We start from the raw sequence: 20,226 nt of genomic DNA on the forward strand, positions 1-20,226 counted from the left end.
GTTCACTTTGCTGTTAATACTCTGGGTAAGTTTGGACAAGCTCTCTCATGGCTTTTGGCCCAGCTTCAGGATTGGTGGAATAAAGGTTGATTTGGTTGAGTTTCTTCCATTAGTAGGGAAATAAATCAAATCTGGAGCTAATGGGGTTGTTCATGGACCGAGACAAAAGATTCAGGAAGAACAGGAGCCAGATGTCCTGGAGCTCTGAGCAGGGCTGGTATTCAAAAGATTGAGCAACCAGGGTGGTACAGGGACAATCCAATCCGAATGAATGCTGGAAGCTACATTTGAGTGCAAACTACAGTCCTGCAGCAAATCTCCAGGCTACCTCTTCAATTGTGGGATCAAAAGGGAGACCTGAGGTAGAGGCCCCAGGGAGGGGTGGGGAAGAGGACATTCAGGGTGTTGGGGTGTTGGAGAAGCAGCTATTTACCAACCAATATGGAAATATTTCCTTTTTTTTTTTTTTGAGATGGAGTTTTGCTCTGCTGCCCAGGCTAGAGTGCAGTGGCACGATCTCGGCTCACTGCAACCTCTGCCTCCCAGGTTCAAGCGATTCTCCTGCCTCCAGCCTCCCTAGTAGTGGGGATTACAGGTGTGCACCACCATGCTTGGCTATTTTTTAAAAAAATATTTATAGTAGAGATGGGGTTTTACCATATTGGCCAGGCTGGTCTTGAACTCCTGACCTTAAATGATCCGTCCACCTCGGCCTCCCAAAGTGCTGGGATTACAGGCGTGAGCCACCGTGCCTGGCCACATTTCAACATTTTAACAACTGGTATAACTGCAATGGTATGCTCCTGCTGGAGGTGAGAGCGCTATCTGGGTATTAGGAGATAGTGTTCCTTCAGACATCATTGTTAGGATAAACTGACGTAAAAGTTCAGGAAACATTTTTTTCTGCCCTTGTGTCCCACCACTTAGTATTCGGATTTGAGGGACAGAGTATCTCTTGGCTTAGTTTAGAGTCTATGCCCACTAACTAGGGGAATAGTTAAAAAAAAAAAAGGGCAAGCTGAATGACAACGCCCCTGCAACTGCATACAATGGATTGGAGGTAATTTCCTAAAGGAATTCAGACTTCTGCTACCAAGGGTGAGATACAAAGTGCTTAACAGCTGGTACGGCAAAGACATCAGTCAGTTAGATGGGGGCATGGGCCCTTGACTATGAGGCAGAGTCTGGAAGACACTGCTGTGCTGGCCATCAACCCTCTGTTACCAGCTTTGCTATTGTAAGATCGGGACAAATAGGGGTGTCCCAGAAGCAGGAATGGGGTAGTCAGCATGGATGGGGGATCATGGGAAAGGAGGTCCAGGACTTGGGCCATCGTTATTGCTCATAGATATGGCATATTATTATCAGCTGGAGCCTGCTGACTGGCTGAGTATGAGGGTAGAAAGGACACCAGACTGGGGGAAAAGAATCACAGCTGGGTGTTACAGGGAGGTTGGAGTAGAACTGCAAATAATTTGTTCAGCTGAAACTGGGGTTTGCTACAGCTTGTGTGGTGGTATTTTTTGGTTATCACAATGCCTAGGAGATGGGTGGGTGCTACTGGAATTTGTTTGATGGGGCCAGGAATGAGGTAGTCATGCTGTCCTGCCCAGAATGTCAATGGTACCTCTGTTGAGAAACATGTAAAGGAGAATCTTCCAGAAGGGGCAGCTGAAGAGGGTACAGTCCTGTGCAACGGGCAGAAGGGGAATAGTACCAGTTTGGGTAACATAGCTGCCATTTATTAATTGTTAGTTATGCATTAGGTCCATAAACACATCTATTATTTAATCCACATGACAATCCCCTAAGATATAATTAATTACCCTCTTTTTTTTTTGAGACAAGGCATCACTTTGTCACTCAGACTGGAGTGCAGTGGCACCATCTCAGCTCACTGCAGCCTGGAACTCCTGGACTCAAGTGATCCTCCCGCCTCAGCCCTTCAAGTAGCTGGGACTACAGGTGTGTGCCATTACACCTGGATGGGTTTTTTTTTTTTTTTTGTATTTTTTTTTGTAGAGACAGGGCTTCACCATGTTGCCCAGGCTGGTCTCGAACTCCTGAGCTCAAGTGATCCACCTGCCTCAGCCTCCCAGAGTGTGAGAATTACAGACATGAGCCACTGCACTGGCTATCCCCTCTTTTTACACATGAGGAGTTAGGCTCAGGGAGGCAAAATAACCTCACCAATGTGAGACAAGAAAGGGGCAGAGGTGTGTGTGCAGTCCTTACACAGAAATAGGATCACAGTCATGTCACAGACTTGGAATGAGACTCTGGGGAAGAGTTGTGTCCTGAAATCAATTACTGTAAGAAGCTGGAATTTTTGGTTATTTTTGAAAAGGCCCCAGATGTTCATATGCAGTTTTTTTTTTTTTTTTCTAGTTTGAAGGAGGGAAACTTCAGTGGGGTCTTCTGGTCTTGTTTCTGTGATTCAGTTCTCAGTACTCCACCAGACTCTGAGGTCTGGCCCTAAGATCAGTGTTGAATAACCACTCTCGAAGCTGACACTTCACACACAACTGCAACTACATGGAAAACTGATTGAAACCAGCCATTCCGATTCAACATTAACTGAGGTTTATCTACATTTAAAGTGAAATGCAAGAAGTCAAAAGTTAAGGAGAGGAAGGAAGGATGAGTTAGAATTCTTGAAAAGGAACCCATTTTATATGATTACTAAATCAGTACAAATCATCACATAAGATTTTTATCAAATATTATGCTTATTTGTGGGTTTTTGCACATATATTTCACATTTTAAAATCATCAGGGAACCTCCCATTCCCAATTTTCTGTAATTTTTTTTTTTTGAGACGAAGTCTCGCTCTTGTCCCCCAGGCTGGAGTGCGATGGCGTGATCTCGGCTCACTGCCACCTCCGCCTCCCGGGTTCAAGCGATTCTCCTACCTCAGCCCCCCGAGTAGCTGGGATTACAGGCGTCTGCCACCACACTCGGCTAGTTTTTGTATTTTTAGTAGAGGCGGGGTTTCATCATGTTGGCCAGGCTGGTCTCGAACTCCTGACCTCAGGTGATCCAGCTGCCTCAGCCTCCCAAAATGTTGGGATTACAGGCGTAAGCCACAGCGCCCGGCCAATTTTCTGTAATTAAATTATTGGAACCACCCCCTTGGTAAAAATGAACACGAGTAAATTTTTATAAGTGAAAAGGGAAATCAGAATATGAGGATGATAGGCACTTGTATGGAGGCAGAGGGAAAGAGATCTAACTAAAGTGGTGATTGTCTTCAGGAATAAACACTGCATTTCAGGAATTCTAGTCCCTACGTGTGGATCTAGGGTGAATGGGTGTCTTTCCAGATCCCGCCTCTCCCAAACCCCGCGCAGACACTAGGCGGCGCTCTCCCTTTGCGGTCCCTGGAGTCGGAGCGGGTCTCCTAAAAAGCTGCGCCGGCCGCCTGGCCTAAGAGAATTGCGTTCAGTGAAGCGCGGAAGCCGAATGGCGCCTTGCTACGGCCGCGCCCTGTGGCTGAACTTAGGCCAATTCCGAGCGAGACCGAGAAACGCGGGGCGGCGGTGGGGGCTGGAAGGGGTCTTCCACTCACTCCAGCCGCAGGACCCCTGCTGCAGCTCGGAGCACGCGCAGCAATGCAAATAACACATTCGAGGAGAGCAGAGGAGGTGGCTAGCCGCAGCTTGGACAGTTGAAACGTCGGAGGGACTACCTTGCAAATCACAGCCCTTCTATCAGGATTCTCAGCTGGGCATGATGGAGGCAAATTTGGAAACCTAAGAGTACCACTTGCCTTCCTCTCTCATTGCTGCATCACCAGCCTTTGGTGGTGGTGAAATATTCTTTTCAGTTTTCCAAAGCAAGAAAGTATTTTCTCACAAAATAGGGTTTTGCTGAATTCTCAGTTTCCACCCACCTTCCGCCTAACATTTGTAAAGAATCGGGCATGCAGGGTGGGGCCTATGGGTCAAAAATAAGTAAAGGTGTTGACTCTTCTAGAGGGCCCACCCAGCAAGTGAGCGCGCGGGACCGAGTCTCCGGAGAGCCAGCGCGGGGCCCTGGTGGCCTGCTGTTCTTCACATCTCAGGGCAGAGCCTCTCAAAGAGTGGCCTGCAAGGATCTGAACCACCAGGGGGTGTGATAATTGCAGAGTCCCTGGCCTTACCTCAGGCTCCTTAAACCAGAATCTCTGCGGGTGGGGAATCGGCAGGTTATGAGGTACAACCACACGAAATTGCCTAAATTCGTCCTTTTGTAACCTACAAAAATGTCCATTTCGATACCTCCAGCTGATTCCCCTGCACCTTAAAGTTTGAGCATCGCTGCTTTGGCGTTTTAGAGCCCTTGGACTTGTTCACAAGAGGAAGAGGGAGAAGAGGAGGCTCGAAGGGGGCCTTTATAGTGGATACCTGTTTCACTCGGAGCGCAGGGTCTTTGACGCGGGAAGGCAAAGTCTGTCTTTTGGAAATGGGGAAGTGGGCACACAGCACCTGAGAACAGGAGGGCTCGAGACCTCCCAAAGCGAGCAGGGGGCCTGGTTTGGGAGCTTGCAGTAGCTTCTACCCCAGTGGAAGGGAAAAAGCCTGGCTCGCTCTCGGCGCGCCACACCCGGCTGCCGCGCGCACCTGGGGGGACCGCCAGGTTCGGGGTAGGCGAGCGCGTGAGCGGCACGGGGCTGGCTTCTCCACATCTCCCGTAGGGCGGGGATGGGGGAGAGGAGGAGGAGAGAAAGTGGGGGCGTTATGGGCTTAGGCCTGCCTCCCACCTCCCCACCTCCCGCCTCCGCGGCCACCCTCCGCTCTATAATTGGCTGCCGGCGGGCCTTCCTTTCCTCTTATCTGATCCTGGGCTCCCAGCTGGAGAGGCGGAGGCAGCTCCAGGAGGCTGGGAGTGGAAGCGCAGCGGGAGGAGAGGGAGAGAGAAAGAAACAGAGGCTAATTAAAAAAGGATACTCCGAGGGAACAGAGCAAGGGCGGTGCGCCGCCAAGGACCAACTGGCGGCGGAGCTTCGATCTTCCCTAGGCGCGGAGAGCTCCCAACCTGGGCTGGAACCTTGCCCAGCACAGGTCAGTTCGTCTTTCTCTGCTCTTCTTCGGCTCGGCTTCGAAGTCCATTCATGAGCAAGGAAAAGTGGAGGCAGCGAGCCACCTGCAGACGCAATGCAGTTCCATGGACTTTCTTTTCACGCGCGCGCCCAGGATGGCCTGGGGACCTTTGAGATGGGATGGGACGGGTGCACCTGGATGCCTTTTCGCGGGGTTCACGGTGCAGGGAGATTAGAGGCATTGAGTGATGAGAGCGCAGGGATAGTGGAAATACCATGTGCTGCTCCGGGAAGCTTTTCCCAGTGTTTGAGTAACGTTAGCGTGTGGCGGGAAGAAGCTGCTTTTGGCTGCGGGACAGTGGCGGCTCCAGCATTTCCATATAGAAGGGGCTTAACAAAGGCGGTAATTTGGGTGGGATCCGTCTTGAAGGGCTGTGTGTGCATAAAGAACACGCTGCTTTTATTTAGCTTGTGTTTGGGATAGCTTGGGAGAGCTGCTGATGGAGATCATAGGGGACGAAACTCACCCAGTCATCTGTTGGCTCTGCTACAGATTTGGGTAGCTGAGAACCAGGCGCTGGACGCAAAGGGAAACAGCTAGGTAGAGCGCGATGATGGAGGATGGGGACAGTAGACGCTCCTCCACCTCTCTGCGCCGGGAGGCTGGGATGCTTCGTGCGTTTTGCTTTGGTGCCAGAAGCCAGGAGGTTGCGGTTTTGAGAGAGGCACCGCCAGGTTGTAATGTTGGAGAATCCTCTCCGCTTTAGCTTGCCGACCTCTCACTTGCCCCCTTTTATCTCTCTGACACACCCCGCACCCCGCGCCCCCTCAGGCCTCCTATTACACAGCGCCTGGGCGGATAGGCATCCGGGGCAGCTGGGCTTTGGCGCGTGGGGCCATTACAGTGGCCTCGGTCCCAGGGCAGAGCCTGGAGGCCGCCGGCAGGTCCAGGACCACAGGTGCTCAGATCTTGGTGCTGGGTTCTTGGGTCCTCTGTGGCTCAGGGTTGCTCTGCTAAGGTCCAGGAGGGTTTTGGACCTGTCCTTACGGAAAGTTCCGTGTCCAAATGAAGCTTGTGTGCAGCTCTCACATGGGCCAGGATTTCCCCCCAAACATTGCTTCTCAGAGTCCCATTACTTCTGCAAGTTTTGGAGAGTCCTCTGCTGGCAGCAGCTGAAGGGGGTGGGAGTGGGGGCAGCAACAAGAGAAAGATGGGAGTAAGTCTTTGGTGGCTGTGGAGAGGAGAACAGAAATGAAAATGAATTTTCCTGAAACTCCCGATAAAGGCCTTGGGGCCCCTCCTCTACTGAGGGACAGGGAGGGCACTTTTTATAATACTTGCAGTAGGTGATAGAGAGGCTCTATTGAAACCCAGCAAACAGGCTTTAAGCTGGATGCAGTGAAGGACCGGTGTTCTGTTTCTGACAGCGTGGTCCAGTCTGCACATAGAGAACTCACTGGTAAATTTAGAATGAGTGAATGAATAAATGAATGAATGAACAGCATGTGGATATTTGGTTTTTCAGAAGAGTAACTTGGATTCCTCTGAACCCAAGTGCTTCGCTATTATAAGGTAAACTTCAGGATAGTTTTGTTTGCTTGTTTTTAAAACAGCTTTATTGAGATATAATTCATATGCCTCTCAATTAACCCATTTAAGGTGTACAATTCAATGATTTTTAGTGTTTTCACAGAGCAGAGTAAATCCACAATTTTAGAATATTTTAGCACCCCAAAAAGAAACCCTGTACCTATTAGCAGTAACTCCCCATTTCTCCCTAACCTGACGCCATGTCTGTATGGATTTGCCTATTTTGGACATTTCATATAAATGGAAGAATACAATATGTGGTCCTTTGTGACTGCTTCTTTTACCTAGCAAAATATTTTCAAGGTTCATCCATGATGTACAGGCTATCTTTCTTATTCTCTCAGTAAATACTGGGTATCCATCCTCTCCTTCTCCCTGGGGTGCCCTGAGCCGGGATAGACCTGAACCTCCACTGCAGCCCTGACCTCCTGTGGGTCCCTTTGAAAGGACAGGCGCCCCACTGGTAAGGCCTCTTAGTAATTCCCTGGGAAGTATTCCTTGGAACCCATCAGGATTCCTGGAGCAGTTTTGGATGGATCCCAGCCTTCAAGATTGATGGGAGGAGCCTCTTGGCACTTATCCTGCTGCGAACCGTCCAGCTGAGGATTTCAGAGAACTCTTGGGGCCCTCCACGCATGTCTTGATTTTTCGAAATCAGCCAGGGTTGCTCTTAAAAATGGGCCAAACAAATCGATCTGATTTGAGGGGCTCTAGGGAAAGCCTCTAGCTCATTAAGAAGACCTCTTGGGGAGTCTCCCTTTCAATCTTAAATATTTCCTAGTGTCACACAGTAAAACACAAATGTCTTTTGCTCGTCTTCAGTTGACAGCCTCTGCAGTGATACCACTGTAAAGCCACATTCGCAGTCAGTGTTATCTAAACCCAGCCAAGTGACTGCTGTTTTCCTGGCCTGTCTCGTGTAACCTAACATCCCTTTAAAGGACAAGAGCCTTCCTAGAACTGCTGCATGATGGAGTGGTGCTGTTTGAGCACCACTGAGTTAACAAATTATCTGGGATTATGATAGTCCATTGAGAACAAAGTTGTTGGTAAACGAGGCACTAGTTGATCCCCCCAGGGAACTGACAGAGGAGTGGAGGGAGAAAGTTTAAAGGAAAGTGATAAAAATAACTTTCTTCTTGGCAGGTTTGCCCCTAGATAGTGCTGGATGTTAGGAAAATAATCATTTTCCTTGACTTCTTCTGTGAGTAAATAAAAAATGGCAGGGATCCAGTCACTTTTCTGTATACACCAAGCTTTTGTTGTAGACCAAACTGCATCCTGTTCCTGTGATGTGTGTGTGTGTGTGTGTGTGTGTGTGTGTGTGTGTGTGTGTTGGAAATGTTGGCATATTTTTTGAGTACTTACTGGGTATCTGCCTTTTTCTCTTTTAGAAACACACTTAAGTCTCCCAATTACTTGGGGAAGCAAATAATATTCCTCCTTTAGCGACCACTGAGCTTCAAGGATAAAAAGTACCTTGTATGGGATCACAAAGCCAGCAAGTGACAGAAATATGATTAAGAAAAGTCTATATGAGGCCAGGCATAGTGGCTCATGCCTGTAATCCCAGCATTTTGGGAGGCCGAGGTGGGTGGATCACCTGAGGTCAAGAGTTCAAGGCCAGCGTGGCCAACATGGCGAAACCCCATCTCTACTAAAAATATAAAGATTAGCTGGGCGCCGTGGTGGGCACCTGTAATCCCAGCTACTTAGGAGGCTGAGGCGGGGCATTGAGAATATAAAAGAGAGTCTATAGGAAGTTCTGAGCATTCTTTAAGTCAAAGTTTAGAGCCTAGACTCCCCATTTCCTCCAGGTAATTTTTTTATTAGTGGTCTTGTTGCACTTTTCTCTCTATGGGCCTTTGTCGGAGCTACCCTGAAAGGTGTCTCTGTGAATTTTAGAGAGCAATGTTTTGCCTCATTTTTCCTAGAAATTATCTGAGTTGCTTACAAAAATTGGTCCAGAGGTAGGTTGCGCTTTGCTAAGTCCATTGCAGTGTCTTAGGGTGTGTCTTTATCTCGGAGCAGTCAGAGGGCCCTTTATTGGATAAAGATCTATTCCTGGGTGGCCTTTTGTCTCTGGCTTTTGCAAAGAGGAGCACATTTAATTGATGTCTAAAAATGATAATTTGCTACAGGTTGTTTGCTTCTGTTCTTCCTTCACTTCCCAGCCCCGCCTCCCGCCATGTGCTGGCACTGTGCTAAGCATTCAAAATACAGTAGGGAATAATATGCTTTGGCAAAGGGAAATGCCAATAGCTAACTACAGGACAGTGTTCAATGCTACAGAATGGAAAATAAAGATTACTACTATAGGAAACAGGAAGAGCACCTGACCCCAGACTTGGAAGATCAAGGAAAACTTCTGGAAGGAAAGGATGTCTAAACTGAGATGTAAAGCTACCCTTTATACTAATTACAGATGTACATTGTAGTTAAAAACAGTCTCCCATTTCTTTAACAGATGAACTATGTCAGTGTTTGAAAAAAATGAAGAGAGGAAAAAAAAGCCAGGTGAAGAACATTCTTGTGTCAAGGAGCTGTCATTCCAATTTTCCATACTTTCGGAATGGCTCTACCTTCTATCATTTAGAACATACAGCATGAGTTTAATACTGATTGAGCAGCTGTATAACTGAGGCTAATTTTCAGTCAAATTCCTTGCGTTTGAGTGATTCACAGGGGTGCTGCTAACCTAATATAGTTTTTCTGTAAATTAGGAAAAGGTAGCCCCTCTGTGCAAACCTATGCCATTGGGAGAAGAAAACAGTTTTGTTTTATCTGGATAACACAGCTTTGCACTGGGGCACACAACCTGGAAGCAGAGTGTCTGCCAATTTCAAGTGTCATTGACCCTAGGCCAAGTGTAAATTGTTCAGTTCATTAACTGCGAGCTGTACACACATCAGCCCTGATCATTCAGTCATCAACTATTAAATCAATCAATATTTACTGATTGCCTATGTGTGTTGAACTTTCTTGAATATGGGTTAAACTGCCCATCTAGATGTCTGGTAGTACCCAAGATCTAGAAGGTTAAAACAGTGACTGAGGTCATGAAACTAGCTGGAGAATCTCAATAAGATGAGGGACAGATGCAGTTCATCAGAGGCCTGGTTGGTGAAGGATCAAGTTTGGTGCTACTGCTAGTTGGTGCCCATCCACAAACTGTTACCTGCCTCTGATAAGACAAAAACTACACGATGATGTAAATAAAATATGTCAATAAGCACACTGTTCACCAAGCACACTGTTAGTTCAACTGAGATTATCATTATTTTTCGTAGCAAAGCTTTTCTGATGAAGGAAGCAAAACAATACATAGACTTGCATATTGGCATAAGCTTCTTATCTCATTGAGGACCAGTAACAGTTCATAGACCAGCTACTTTGGGTAGCACCAATCTAGGCAACATTGGCCCACAATTGGCCAGAGAGGTCATCTTGGATCCTTTCTCCCTTTATACTATTTTCTTTTCTCTTTTCCCCTTATTTTTTCTTTGTTTCCTCTGCCTCCTTACCTTCTTCCTCTTCATCATTTTCCCTTTTCTTCTTCCTTCCCTTATTCCTACTTTACTGTTGCTTTCCCCTTCCATTTGATATTTCTCTCTTAAACAAAAATCACTGTGAATCTTATTCAGCTTTTTGTCTTCTAAAAAGCAAAGTAAAGAAAGCCTAAGTGTACAAGGAAATAAATGTAAAATGGAAACAATCACTAACTTGGAGAAAATTAAAAGAATTGAATGGTAATTAAAATAAAAATATGCCAATAAATTAGAAAGCCTGGATGAAGTGGATTTTTTTTCCAACTTTTATTTTAAGTTTGGGGATACAAGAACAGGTTTATGACATAGGTATATGTGTAATGCTGAAGTTTAGGGTATGAATGATCCCATCACCCAGGTAGTGAGCATAGTACCCAAAAGGTAGTTCTTCAACCCTCACCCCTTTTTTTTCTTCCCTCGCTATTAGTCCCCACTGTCTGTTTTCTCATCTTTATGTCCATGTGTACTGTTTAGCTCCTACTTATAAGTGAGAATATGTGGTACTTGGTTTTCTGTTCCTCTGTTAATTCACTTAGGATAATGGCCTCCAGCTGCATCCATGTTGCTGCAAAGGACATGATTTTGTTCTTTGTTATGGCTGTGTAGTATTCCATGGTGTATATGTACCACGTTTTCTTTATCCAGTCTACCATTGATGAGCATCTAGGTTGATTTCATGTCTTTGTTATTGTGAATAGTGCTGTGATGAACATACGAGTGCATGTGTCTTTTTGGTAGAATTATTTATATTCCTTTGGGTATATATCCATTAGTGGGATTACTGAGTTGAACGGTAGTTTTTTAAGTTCTTTGTGAAATCTCCAAACTGCTTTCCACAGTGGCTGAACCAATTTACATTCCTACCAACAGTGTAAGCATTTCCTTTTCTCTGCAAATCTGTTTTTTTTTTTTGACTTTTTAATGATAGCCATTCTGATTGGTGTGAGATAGTATCTCATTGTGGTTTTGATTTGCATCTTTCTGATGATTAGCAATGTGGAGCATTTTTTCATGTTTGTTGGCTGCTTGTATGTCTTCTTTTGAGAAATACCCGCTCATGCCCTTTGCCTACCTTTTTAATAGGGTTATTTGTTTTTTACTTTTTGAATAATTTAAGTTCATTATAGATTCTGGATATTAGACCTTTGTTGGGTCCATACTTTGCAAATACTTTCTCCTATTCTGTAGATTGTCTATTTACTCTCTTGATAGTTTCTTTTGCTATTCAGAAGCTCTTTAGTTTAATTAGATCCCACTTGTCAATTTTTGTTTCTGTTGCAGTTGCTTTTGAGGACTTAGTCATAAATTCACTGCCAAAGCCTGTGTCTGGAATGATATTTGCTAGGTTTTCTTCCTTTTTTCTTCCTTTATTTATTTATTTATTTATTTTTGAGACAGAGTCACGCTCTGTCACCAAGGCTGGAGTGCAGTGGCGCTATCTCAGCTCACTGCAACCTCTGCCTCCTGGGTTCAGGCGACTCTCCTGCCCCAGCCTCCCTAGTAGCTGGGATTACAGGCACGTGCCACCATGCCCAGCTAATTTTTTATATTTTTAGTAGAGACGAGGTTTCACTGTGTTAGCCAGGATGGTCTTGATCTCCTGACCTCATGATCCACCCGCTTTGGCCTCCCAAAGTGCTGGGATACAGGCATGAGCCACTGTGCCCAGCCGGTATTTGCTAGGTTTTCTTCTAGGATTTTTTATAATGTTAGATCTTACATTTAAGCCTTTAATCTATCTTGAGTTAATTTTCATATATGGTGAAAGGTAGGAGTCCCATTTCATTCTTCTGCATACAGCTAGCCAGCTATTCCAACACCATTTATTGAAGAGGGAGTCCTTTCCCCATTGCTTGTTTTTGTTGATGTTGTTGAAGATCAGGTGGTTGTAGGTGTGTGACTTTATTTCTGTGTTTTCTAACCTGTTCCGTTTTCTGTGTGTTTGTTTTTGTACCAGTACCATGCTTTTTTGGTTACTGTAGCCTTGTAGTAGAGTTTGAAGTTGGATAATTTGTGCCTCCAGTTTTGTTCTTTTTGCTTAGAATTGCTTTGGCTATTGAGGCTCTTTTTTGGTTTTGTTTATAATTTTTTTTTCTATTTCTGTGAAAAATGATATTGGTAGTTTGGTAGGAATAACATTGAACCTGGATATTGTTTTGGGTAGTGTTCTTTTTTTTCTCTTTGAAACAGAGTCTTGTTCTGTCACCCAGGCTGTGTTTTGGGCAGTATTCTTATTTTAATGATATGAAATGAGTTATTTTTAAACAAAGTACAAATTACTAAAACTGATTTTTTATTGTACAGGAATTATGAATAAAACATTAGGCACAAACATGTTGAAAAAGTTGTTAAAAAGTAACCTCTCCAAGAGTACTGAACTCTCCCCATGATTTTGCAATTGAATGCTAATGAAAATGTAAAAAAATAAAAATACCGTGCTATTATAACTGTTCCAAAGTACAGTATAAAGAAGAAAAAATTCTAAGTTATTTTTTATAAAACCAGAAAAAATAATACTGATATCAAAACTTGACACAGCATAATAAAAAAGAAAAGCTACAGATTAATTTCACTAATAGTGATGTACTTATTGATATGAATAGCATATTAGTAAATAGAACCCAAAAGAATAATTCACAATGATCAAGTTGGGCTCAAATTTTACAGGTAAGTTTAGTATTAGAAAATGGATTAATATAATTGTCATATTAAAAAGTTAAAAGAAAAAAGTTAGAGGATCTTCTGCATAACTACTACAATAATTTAACATTTTATTTCAGATTAATAGCTCAATAAAGTTTACACAGATGGAAATTTACTAAACATGATACATTTATATCAGTATATTTGTGTTTGTCTTCTCTAACAGTCTGTCTAGCCACATGTCTTCAAAATCAAAGTCATGCCAAAGAAGCATTGCTATTAAAAATAAGAACAAGACAAAATTTCCAGGATAAATATTCTGGAGATAGTAGCCAAAGTAATAAGAAAAGGGAAAGAAATGAAAAACATAAAATTTGGAAGGTAAGAAGAAAGATATCATCTACAGAAAAAATCAAGGAAATCAATTATTACAAACTTTAAGACTGAAAAAATGTTAAACTATTCAAGGTAGGTTACAAAATTAATATAAAAATAAAATGGCTTTACTATAATTAAGAAACAATTTGTTTAAAAGTGATTAAGAAAAATCCATTAACACAGGAAATAAAACATATATGTATATAATATGTAGAAATAAACTCAAAATGTCAAATTTATATAACTCTTTAAAGTGCTCATGAAGAAATGAAGATGACTGACTTGAATAAACAAAGAATATATTCTTTTTTGATGTAAAGAAGGACTATTATATTAAAAAAGTCAATCTAGCTAAATCGGTCTACTAATTTAACACGATCCCAATTTTGAGGAATTTTTGGTACCTAGTCAAACATAATCAGAAAGAAAACTTAAAAGAAAATATTAAAACATATTATAGAGTTTTGATATTTACAATTACTTAATAGTCACACATAAATAGAAAATCAATAGATTTGAAAATAAAATATAGCATTGCTAACCTGTGAGCAAAAGGTAAATTATTCTATAAGTGGTATGGCACTAATTGGATAGACATGGAGAATAAAAGTTAAAACTTTTTCATTTACATCAAAATAAGTTTTAGATGATCAAAGATTTCAATTTAAAAATTGAAAATGTAAGAATACTAAAAGAAAATATAGGAAAATGCTGTAATTCCAAAGGAGAAAGAGACCTATATGCGTGTCATAAACCATAGGAGATAAAAAAGAAAAAAAATAAATATTGGGCAACGTATTTTATCATATATGATGGAAAAGGAGCCACATATTAAATACAAAAATTTCTCATAAAAAGATGAACACTCCTAGCTGAGTGTGGTGGCTCATGCTTGTAATCCCAGCACTTTGGGAGGCTGAGGAAGTCAGATCACTTGAGGTCAGGAGTTCGAGACCAGCCTGGCCAACATGGCGAAACCCTGTCTCTACTAAAAATACAAAAAACAGTTGGGTATGGTGGTGCACGCCTGTAATCCCAGCTATTTGGGAGGCTGAGGCGTGAGAGCTGCTTGAACCTGAGAGGTGGAAATTGCAGCGAGCCAAGATTGCACCACTGCACTCCAGCTTGGGTGACAGAGTAAGTGAGATTCCATCACACACACACACAAAAAGATGAACAATCCTATAGAAAAATGACCAAGGATATGCTAGAGAGTTCACTGTACAAAAGACAGCTTAAGTAAATGAAAGATGTACAGTCATAATTTTAGCCACGGTGATGTTATATGTCGAACTACAATTTTTTTATACATGAAAGAATTTGCAAATATCAGAGCCAGCGAGTTTATGGAAAAATAGACACATATACTTTTGGTGGTATATAAACTGGCACAATCTCTTTGGAGAACAATTTGGCAATATGCATTAATACTTTTTTTTTCTTTTTGAGACAGTGTCTCCCTCTGTTGTCCAGGCTGGAGTGCAGTGGCACAATCTTGGCTCACTGAAACCTCCACCTCCTAGGTTCAACTGATTCTCCCACCTCAGCTTCCTGAATAGCTGGGATTACAGAAGCGCACCACCACAGCCTGTCTAATTTTTGTATTTTTAGTAGAGATGGGGTGTCACCATATTGGTCAGGCTGGTCTCAAACTCCCAACCTCAGGTGTTCTGCCTGCCTTGGCCTCCCAAAGTGCTGGATTACAGGTGTGAGCCCCGTGCCCAACCCATTAATACTTTTTAAAAGGAATAAGCATAGCTTATAACCAGCAGTTTTGCTTTTAGCAAACTGTCTTAGAGTATATTTGTCCATGACTTTTTTGAGATTTTGATTAAAATTGCTTTGAATCTATAGATTATCTTAAAGACATTCTAACAGAATACTTTTTTTTTTTAACCCATGAACATGGTGCACTGCTGTATTTAGGCTTTCTTTCATTTCTGTCAGTAATACACTTTTGTATTTTTGTATTCTGAAGAGTATAGAGGCCTTGCATGTCATATTAATTTCTAACTATTTTATGTTTTTGATGTCATTGTAAATAAATTTAAAAATTTTTCCTTTTTATTTATTTTCTGCTATTATATAAGAATACAATTGATTTTTTGCCTACTGATCTTGTCTGTCAGTTTTTCTAAATTATTAGTTCAAGTAGGGTTTTGTTTTTGGTAGATTCCTTAGAATTTTCTGGTAAACAATCCTGTTGATTGTGAATAGAGTCAGTTTACTTCTTCCTTCCCATTCTTTCTGCCTTTTCTTTCTTTTTCTTACCTGATTGCACTGGCTAGGACCTCTAGTACAGTGTTGAGTGGAACTAGTAATAGTTAACATCCCTATTTTATTCTTGATCTTAGGAGAAAAGCATTCAATATTTTACCATTCAGTGTGATACTAGCTATGGAGTTTTCATTGATGCCCTTTATTAGATTGAAGAAGTTCCTTTCTATTTTTAGTTTGCTGAGTTTCTTTAAAATCCTGAATGTGTATTGAATTTTGTGAAATACTTTTTGTCCTTCTATTTAGATTACATGCACACACATACACACACTACATATATATGTATAAAATGTCATGCTAAATGATTAGTGGATATTACCTTGATGGTTAGCCTTTTTCTCCCTGAGGGAAGAAACATACTAAACATGCTAAATGATTTAAAAATATTAAACCAATATTACATTCCTGTAATAAACTCTACTTGGTCATCATTATTATTATTTTTTACATTGTTAAATGCTATTTGATAATATTTTGTGAAAGATTTTTATATCTATGTTCATGAGGGTTATTCTGTGATTTTTATTTTTAGTGATGCTGTCTAGTTTTGATAAAAAGGTTATGTTAGGGCTGGGTGTGGTGGCTCATGCCTGTAATACCAGCACTTTGGGAAGCTGAGGTGGGCAGATCACTTGAGGCCAGGTGTTCGAGACCAGGCTGGGCAACATGGTGAAACCCCGTCTCTACCAAAAATCCAAAAATTAGCCATGTGTGGTGGCAAGCTCCTGTAGTCCCAGCTCTTTGGGAGGCTGAGACAGGAGAATTGCTTGAACCCAGTAGGAGGTTGCAGTGAGCCAAGATTGCACCACTGCACTCCAGCCTGTGTGACAGCGAGAGTCTGTCTCAAAAAAAAAAAAAAAAAAAAAAAAAAGGTTATGCTAGCCTTCACCTGTGCTTTCAGGAAGAGTTTGTGTAGGATTGGTATTATACTTTCCTTAAATATTTCATAGAATTTGCTAGTGAAGCCATCTGGGACTGTAATTTTCCCTGTGGAAATATTTTTTAAGAACAAATTTAATCTCTTTAATAGATATAGGGCTATTTGGGTTTTCTATTTCTTCGTGTGTCTGTTTTAACAAGTTGAGTATTTCAGTAGTTTATTTCCAAGTAAGCTAAATTGTTGGGATTATTGGCAAAAAGTTATTTGTATTTTTCCTTTTTAATTGTTTTTTAGTTTGTGAAGTAGATAATTATATCCTCTGTTATTCCTGGTATTGTTAATTGTGTTTCAATCTTTGTTCCTTGATCACACTTCCTAAAGGTTTTTAAATTTTATTAATATTTCAAAGAAGCAAATATTGGTTTTGTTAATTTCTACTAATGTTTTCTATTTCTTTAGTATTTGCTTTTATCTTTATTAATCACTTCCTTCAACTTAATTTGGATTCAGTTTGCTCTTCTTTTTCTAGCTTCTTTAGGTAAAAAATTAGATCATTGATTTTAAATCTTTCTTTTTTATATCAATGTTTAAACCTATAAGTTTATCTCTAATTCTTTAGCTGTATTCCACAAATTTTCACAAATTGTACCTTTATTTTCATTCCCTTTCAAACATTTAAAAATTTCCATTGTGATTTCATCTTTGACCCATTGATTATTTAGAAGCATATTGTTTAATTTTCAAATATTTTGAATTTATAAAGATATTTTATTATTATTCATTTTATTTAATTAGATGAGGTCTTTCTGTGTTGCCCAGTTGTCTCAAACTGCTGGGCTCAAGCCATCTTTCACATCTTGACCTCCCAAAATGCTGGGATTATGGGTGTGAGTCACCATACCCAGCCTATTATTCATTTCTAATTTAAATCTATTTTTAGAAAACATGCTCTATATGTTTTCAGTGTTTTGAAATTTATGGAGTTTTATTTTATGGTGCAGAATATGGCCTATTTTGTTAAATTTTACTGGTACACTTAAAAAATGTATATTTTTGCAGTTGTTGGATGTAATGCTCAATAAATATCAACTACTTGATAGAGTTGTTCACATCTATGTACCAATATATTGTCTAATTGTTCAACCAGTTCTTGAGGAGTGCTGAAATCTTCAACTTTTCTTATTGCTTATTTCTTTAGTCCTATTAGTTTTTGCTTTATGTATTTTGAAACTCCATTATTAAATTCATACATATTTATGATTAATTTTTCCTAATTAAGTGATCTTTATCATTCTGAAATGTCCAGGATTTGAGGGCAGTTTTATGCAGATTTTGCTCCCCCTGCCCCCACATTGTGTCTCATTCCATTCTCACATTTCCCTTCTCAATATCTAGTTTCTCTAGTATTCCTGAATTCTGTTCCCTGATGCTTTATACCAGTAAGACAGCAGCTTTCCCCCTGATTTCTGATCACCATGCCATGCATAGTGGGGAGTTCCCTCAGAGAGAAAAAAGCTAACCACCAAACTAATAGTAACAAAACTAGGTCTTCTTTATTCCTAATTTAGAGTTTTTTCCTCCTATGTCATGATGCTAACACATAAGTGTAATAATTGCTCACTTCCTCCAGTACTTTTTAAGTAGATCTCATTAGCTAATCTTGAAAATTCTTCTTTTATGATTCTGGATGTGAGGAGGGTAGTATTTCAATAGTGAGAAGAAATAAGGAGGAATACCCTCAAAGCCAACACACTGGATGATACATTAAGCCTATTTCTTTTGTTGGTTTTTTTTGGTTTCTTTTTTAATCTACAAAAATGTGTGACCCAGATCATCAATTGACTGTAAAATTCTCTTTCTATAAAGTAGATATTAACATATATATAAAATGTGGAGTTGAGGAAGACATCCTAGAGATCATTTTATCCAGTTCCCTTGCCCCCAAATTCAGGAAACCCTTTGATAACATCTCTTATGGGTAAAACTTAGCTAGCTTCTGCCCTAGAATTTCTAGTGATAGAGAAGAAACGCTTCTAATTGTTAGAGCTGTTACAGAACTCCTGTGGGTTGGGAGCATCCCAACTGATTAGAGTTCTGTTTTCAGAAGCTATGCAAAATAATACTGTTTTATCTTCTACATAAAACTCTTCTAATATATGAAAACTTCTGTTATGTGTCTCTGATTCTTATTTTTCTTTGGTATAAAATATGCTTAAATGTCACCATTTCTTTCAAGTCTTCTTTGCCTGAACTTGTCAACTGTAACTGCTGAGTCTTTTTCTAAGCCTGTGAATTACTCAAGTCAGGTTGCCCGTGTCTTCATATGGTTGATCATTTCAAACCTATATAGAGCTATCATCTGGAGAATGATAAAAATGGCTAGAAATGTATTTTGAAAAGTCTAAACTGGTTCACTCTTGCAAATAACTGTTGCCTCTGTCAGTATCTGGATATTCAGTTTTTGCCTAAACTTTTTTGCCAAGTTAGTCCCACAACCTTAATGTGATAGAAGAGATAAAGGCTTCTTGATTCTCCTTCCTTTTTTAGCATCTGCTGAAGTAGAAAATTCATTATGATTCTCCTTTCCTTTTTTGTTCTTTCAACATGTTGCGAACATGCTACTAATTAGAAATTTTTGAGAGTTATCTGTGTTCTAAGTAAATTAACTAAAATATCACAATCACCTTAAAAGGTAGACATAGCCAAGTGTGGTGGCTCGTGCCTATAATCTTGGCACTGGGAGGCGGAGGTGGGAGGGTTGCTGGAGCCCAGGAGTCCAAGACCAGCCTAGGCAACAAAGTGAGATCCTGTCTCTATAAAAAATAAAATAAAAAAAACTTGCCAAGTGAGGTGGCATGGGACTGTAGTCCCAGCTACTCAGGAGGCTGAGGCAGGAGGATCTCTTGAGTTTAGGAGTTCAGGCATGCAGTGGACCATGTTCATGCCGCTGCACTCCAGCCTGGGTGACAGAGAGAGATCCTAAAAAAAACCCAAATCAAAATAACAACAACAATAAATTAATGAATTAAAAAATAAAAGATAGATATTATCTCACACATTTCATTGATAAAGAACAGAGAGTGGTTAAACCAGCTAGCCAAGGACTTATATATAGCAAATTATCACCACAAGTGGCTTCCTCACTCACAATTTTCTATTCATACCACCACCTGTGCTACCTTTCTGTTCTGTTTCATACTTATTTCATTCAGTTTTGCAATATGATTGCTGGCGATCTTGCTTTTCAAGTAAATTGTAAGTGAGCTCACCTAAGGTTCACTTTTCAATTAATCTTTTTTTTTCAATTAACTTTAAGTGAGCTACCAAGGGGAAGATATGGTACAAAGTTTTGTACCTTATTATCAAGGACAGTGCTTTGGTTATATAGTAGGACTCTTAATAAATGATTGTTGAAATGAACATTTAATACTATAAATAACAGTCTCTCTCAGGGCATGGAGTTGCTGGATATATGGTATATCAAATAACTAACAAGAATTTCGTTTAAGTTTATGGTTTATTTTCTGTAAGTCACCAACGATTGAATACAATATTATCCAAGGTTTGTGTGTATGTATGTGTATAAATCTCAGCGTGAGAGAGACAGAGTGAGTGTGTGTGGTTTACGAAAACGTTAGGATAAATATTTAAGGAATTTTGATAAAATTGGCTGTATGTTAGTCTGGGAATTTTGTGGATGCCTGTAAGCATTGCTTAATGCTTACACTTTGGGCCTTTGCTCCTTATTAAACTTATCTGGACAAACGAGATTAAATAAAACAAACATATGAGTGGAAGGGCAAATTAGCACTTATGGGCCTAGTTTTATGTTACTGATGGTAAAATTATGACAGTGTTTTAAGAGCACTTGTATTAAACATTATCAAC

The 20,226-nt window shown here is 40.7% G+C and overlaps 1 protein-coding gene across 3 annotated transcripts in view; it reads left to right on the top strand.

The window, feature by feature from the left end:
* The first annotated feature begins 3,430 nt into the window (after positions 1-3,430).
* The window catches only part of COL14A1 (collagen type XIV alpha 1 chain), a 241,791-nt gene continuing 224,995 nt past the window's right edge, over positions 3,431-20,226 (top strand). For 2 of the 3 annotated variants that reach the window (XM_054497822.2, XM_054497821.2), the window contains exon 1: positions 4,725-5,043. The gene's annotated coding sequence lies outside the window, so the exon portion shown is untranslated. Of the gene's footprint in view, positions 5,044-20,226 lie in introns of all 3 variants that reach the window. The other variant, XM_063669039.1, reaches the window with a different exon arrangement.

The sequence above is a fragment of the Pongo pygmaeus genome, chromosome 7 (assembly GCF_028885625.2).
Source record: "Pongo pygmaeus isolate AG05252 chromosome 7, NHGRI_mPonPyg2-v2.0_pri, whole genome shotgun sequence".
Taxonomy (NCBI): Eukaryota; Metazoa; Chordata; class Mammalia; order Primates; family Hominidae; genus Pongo; species Pongo pygmaeus.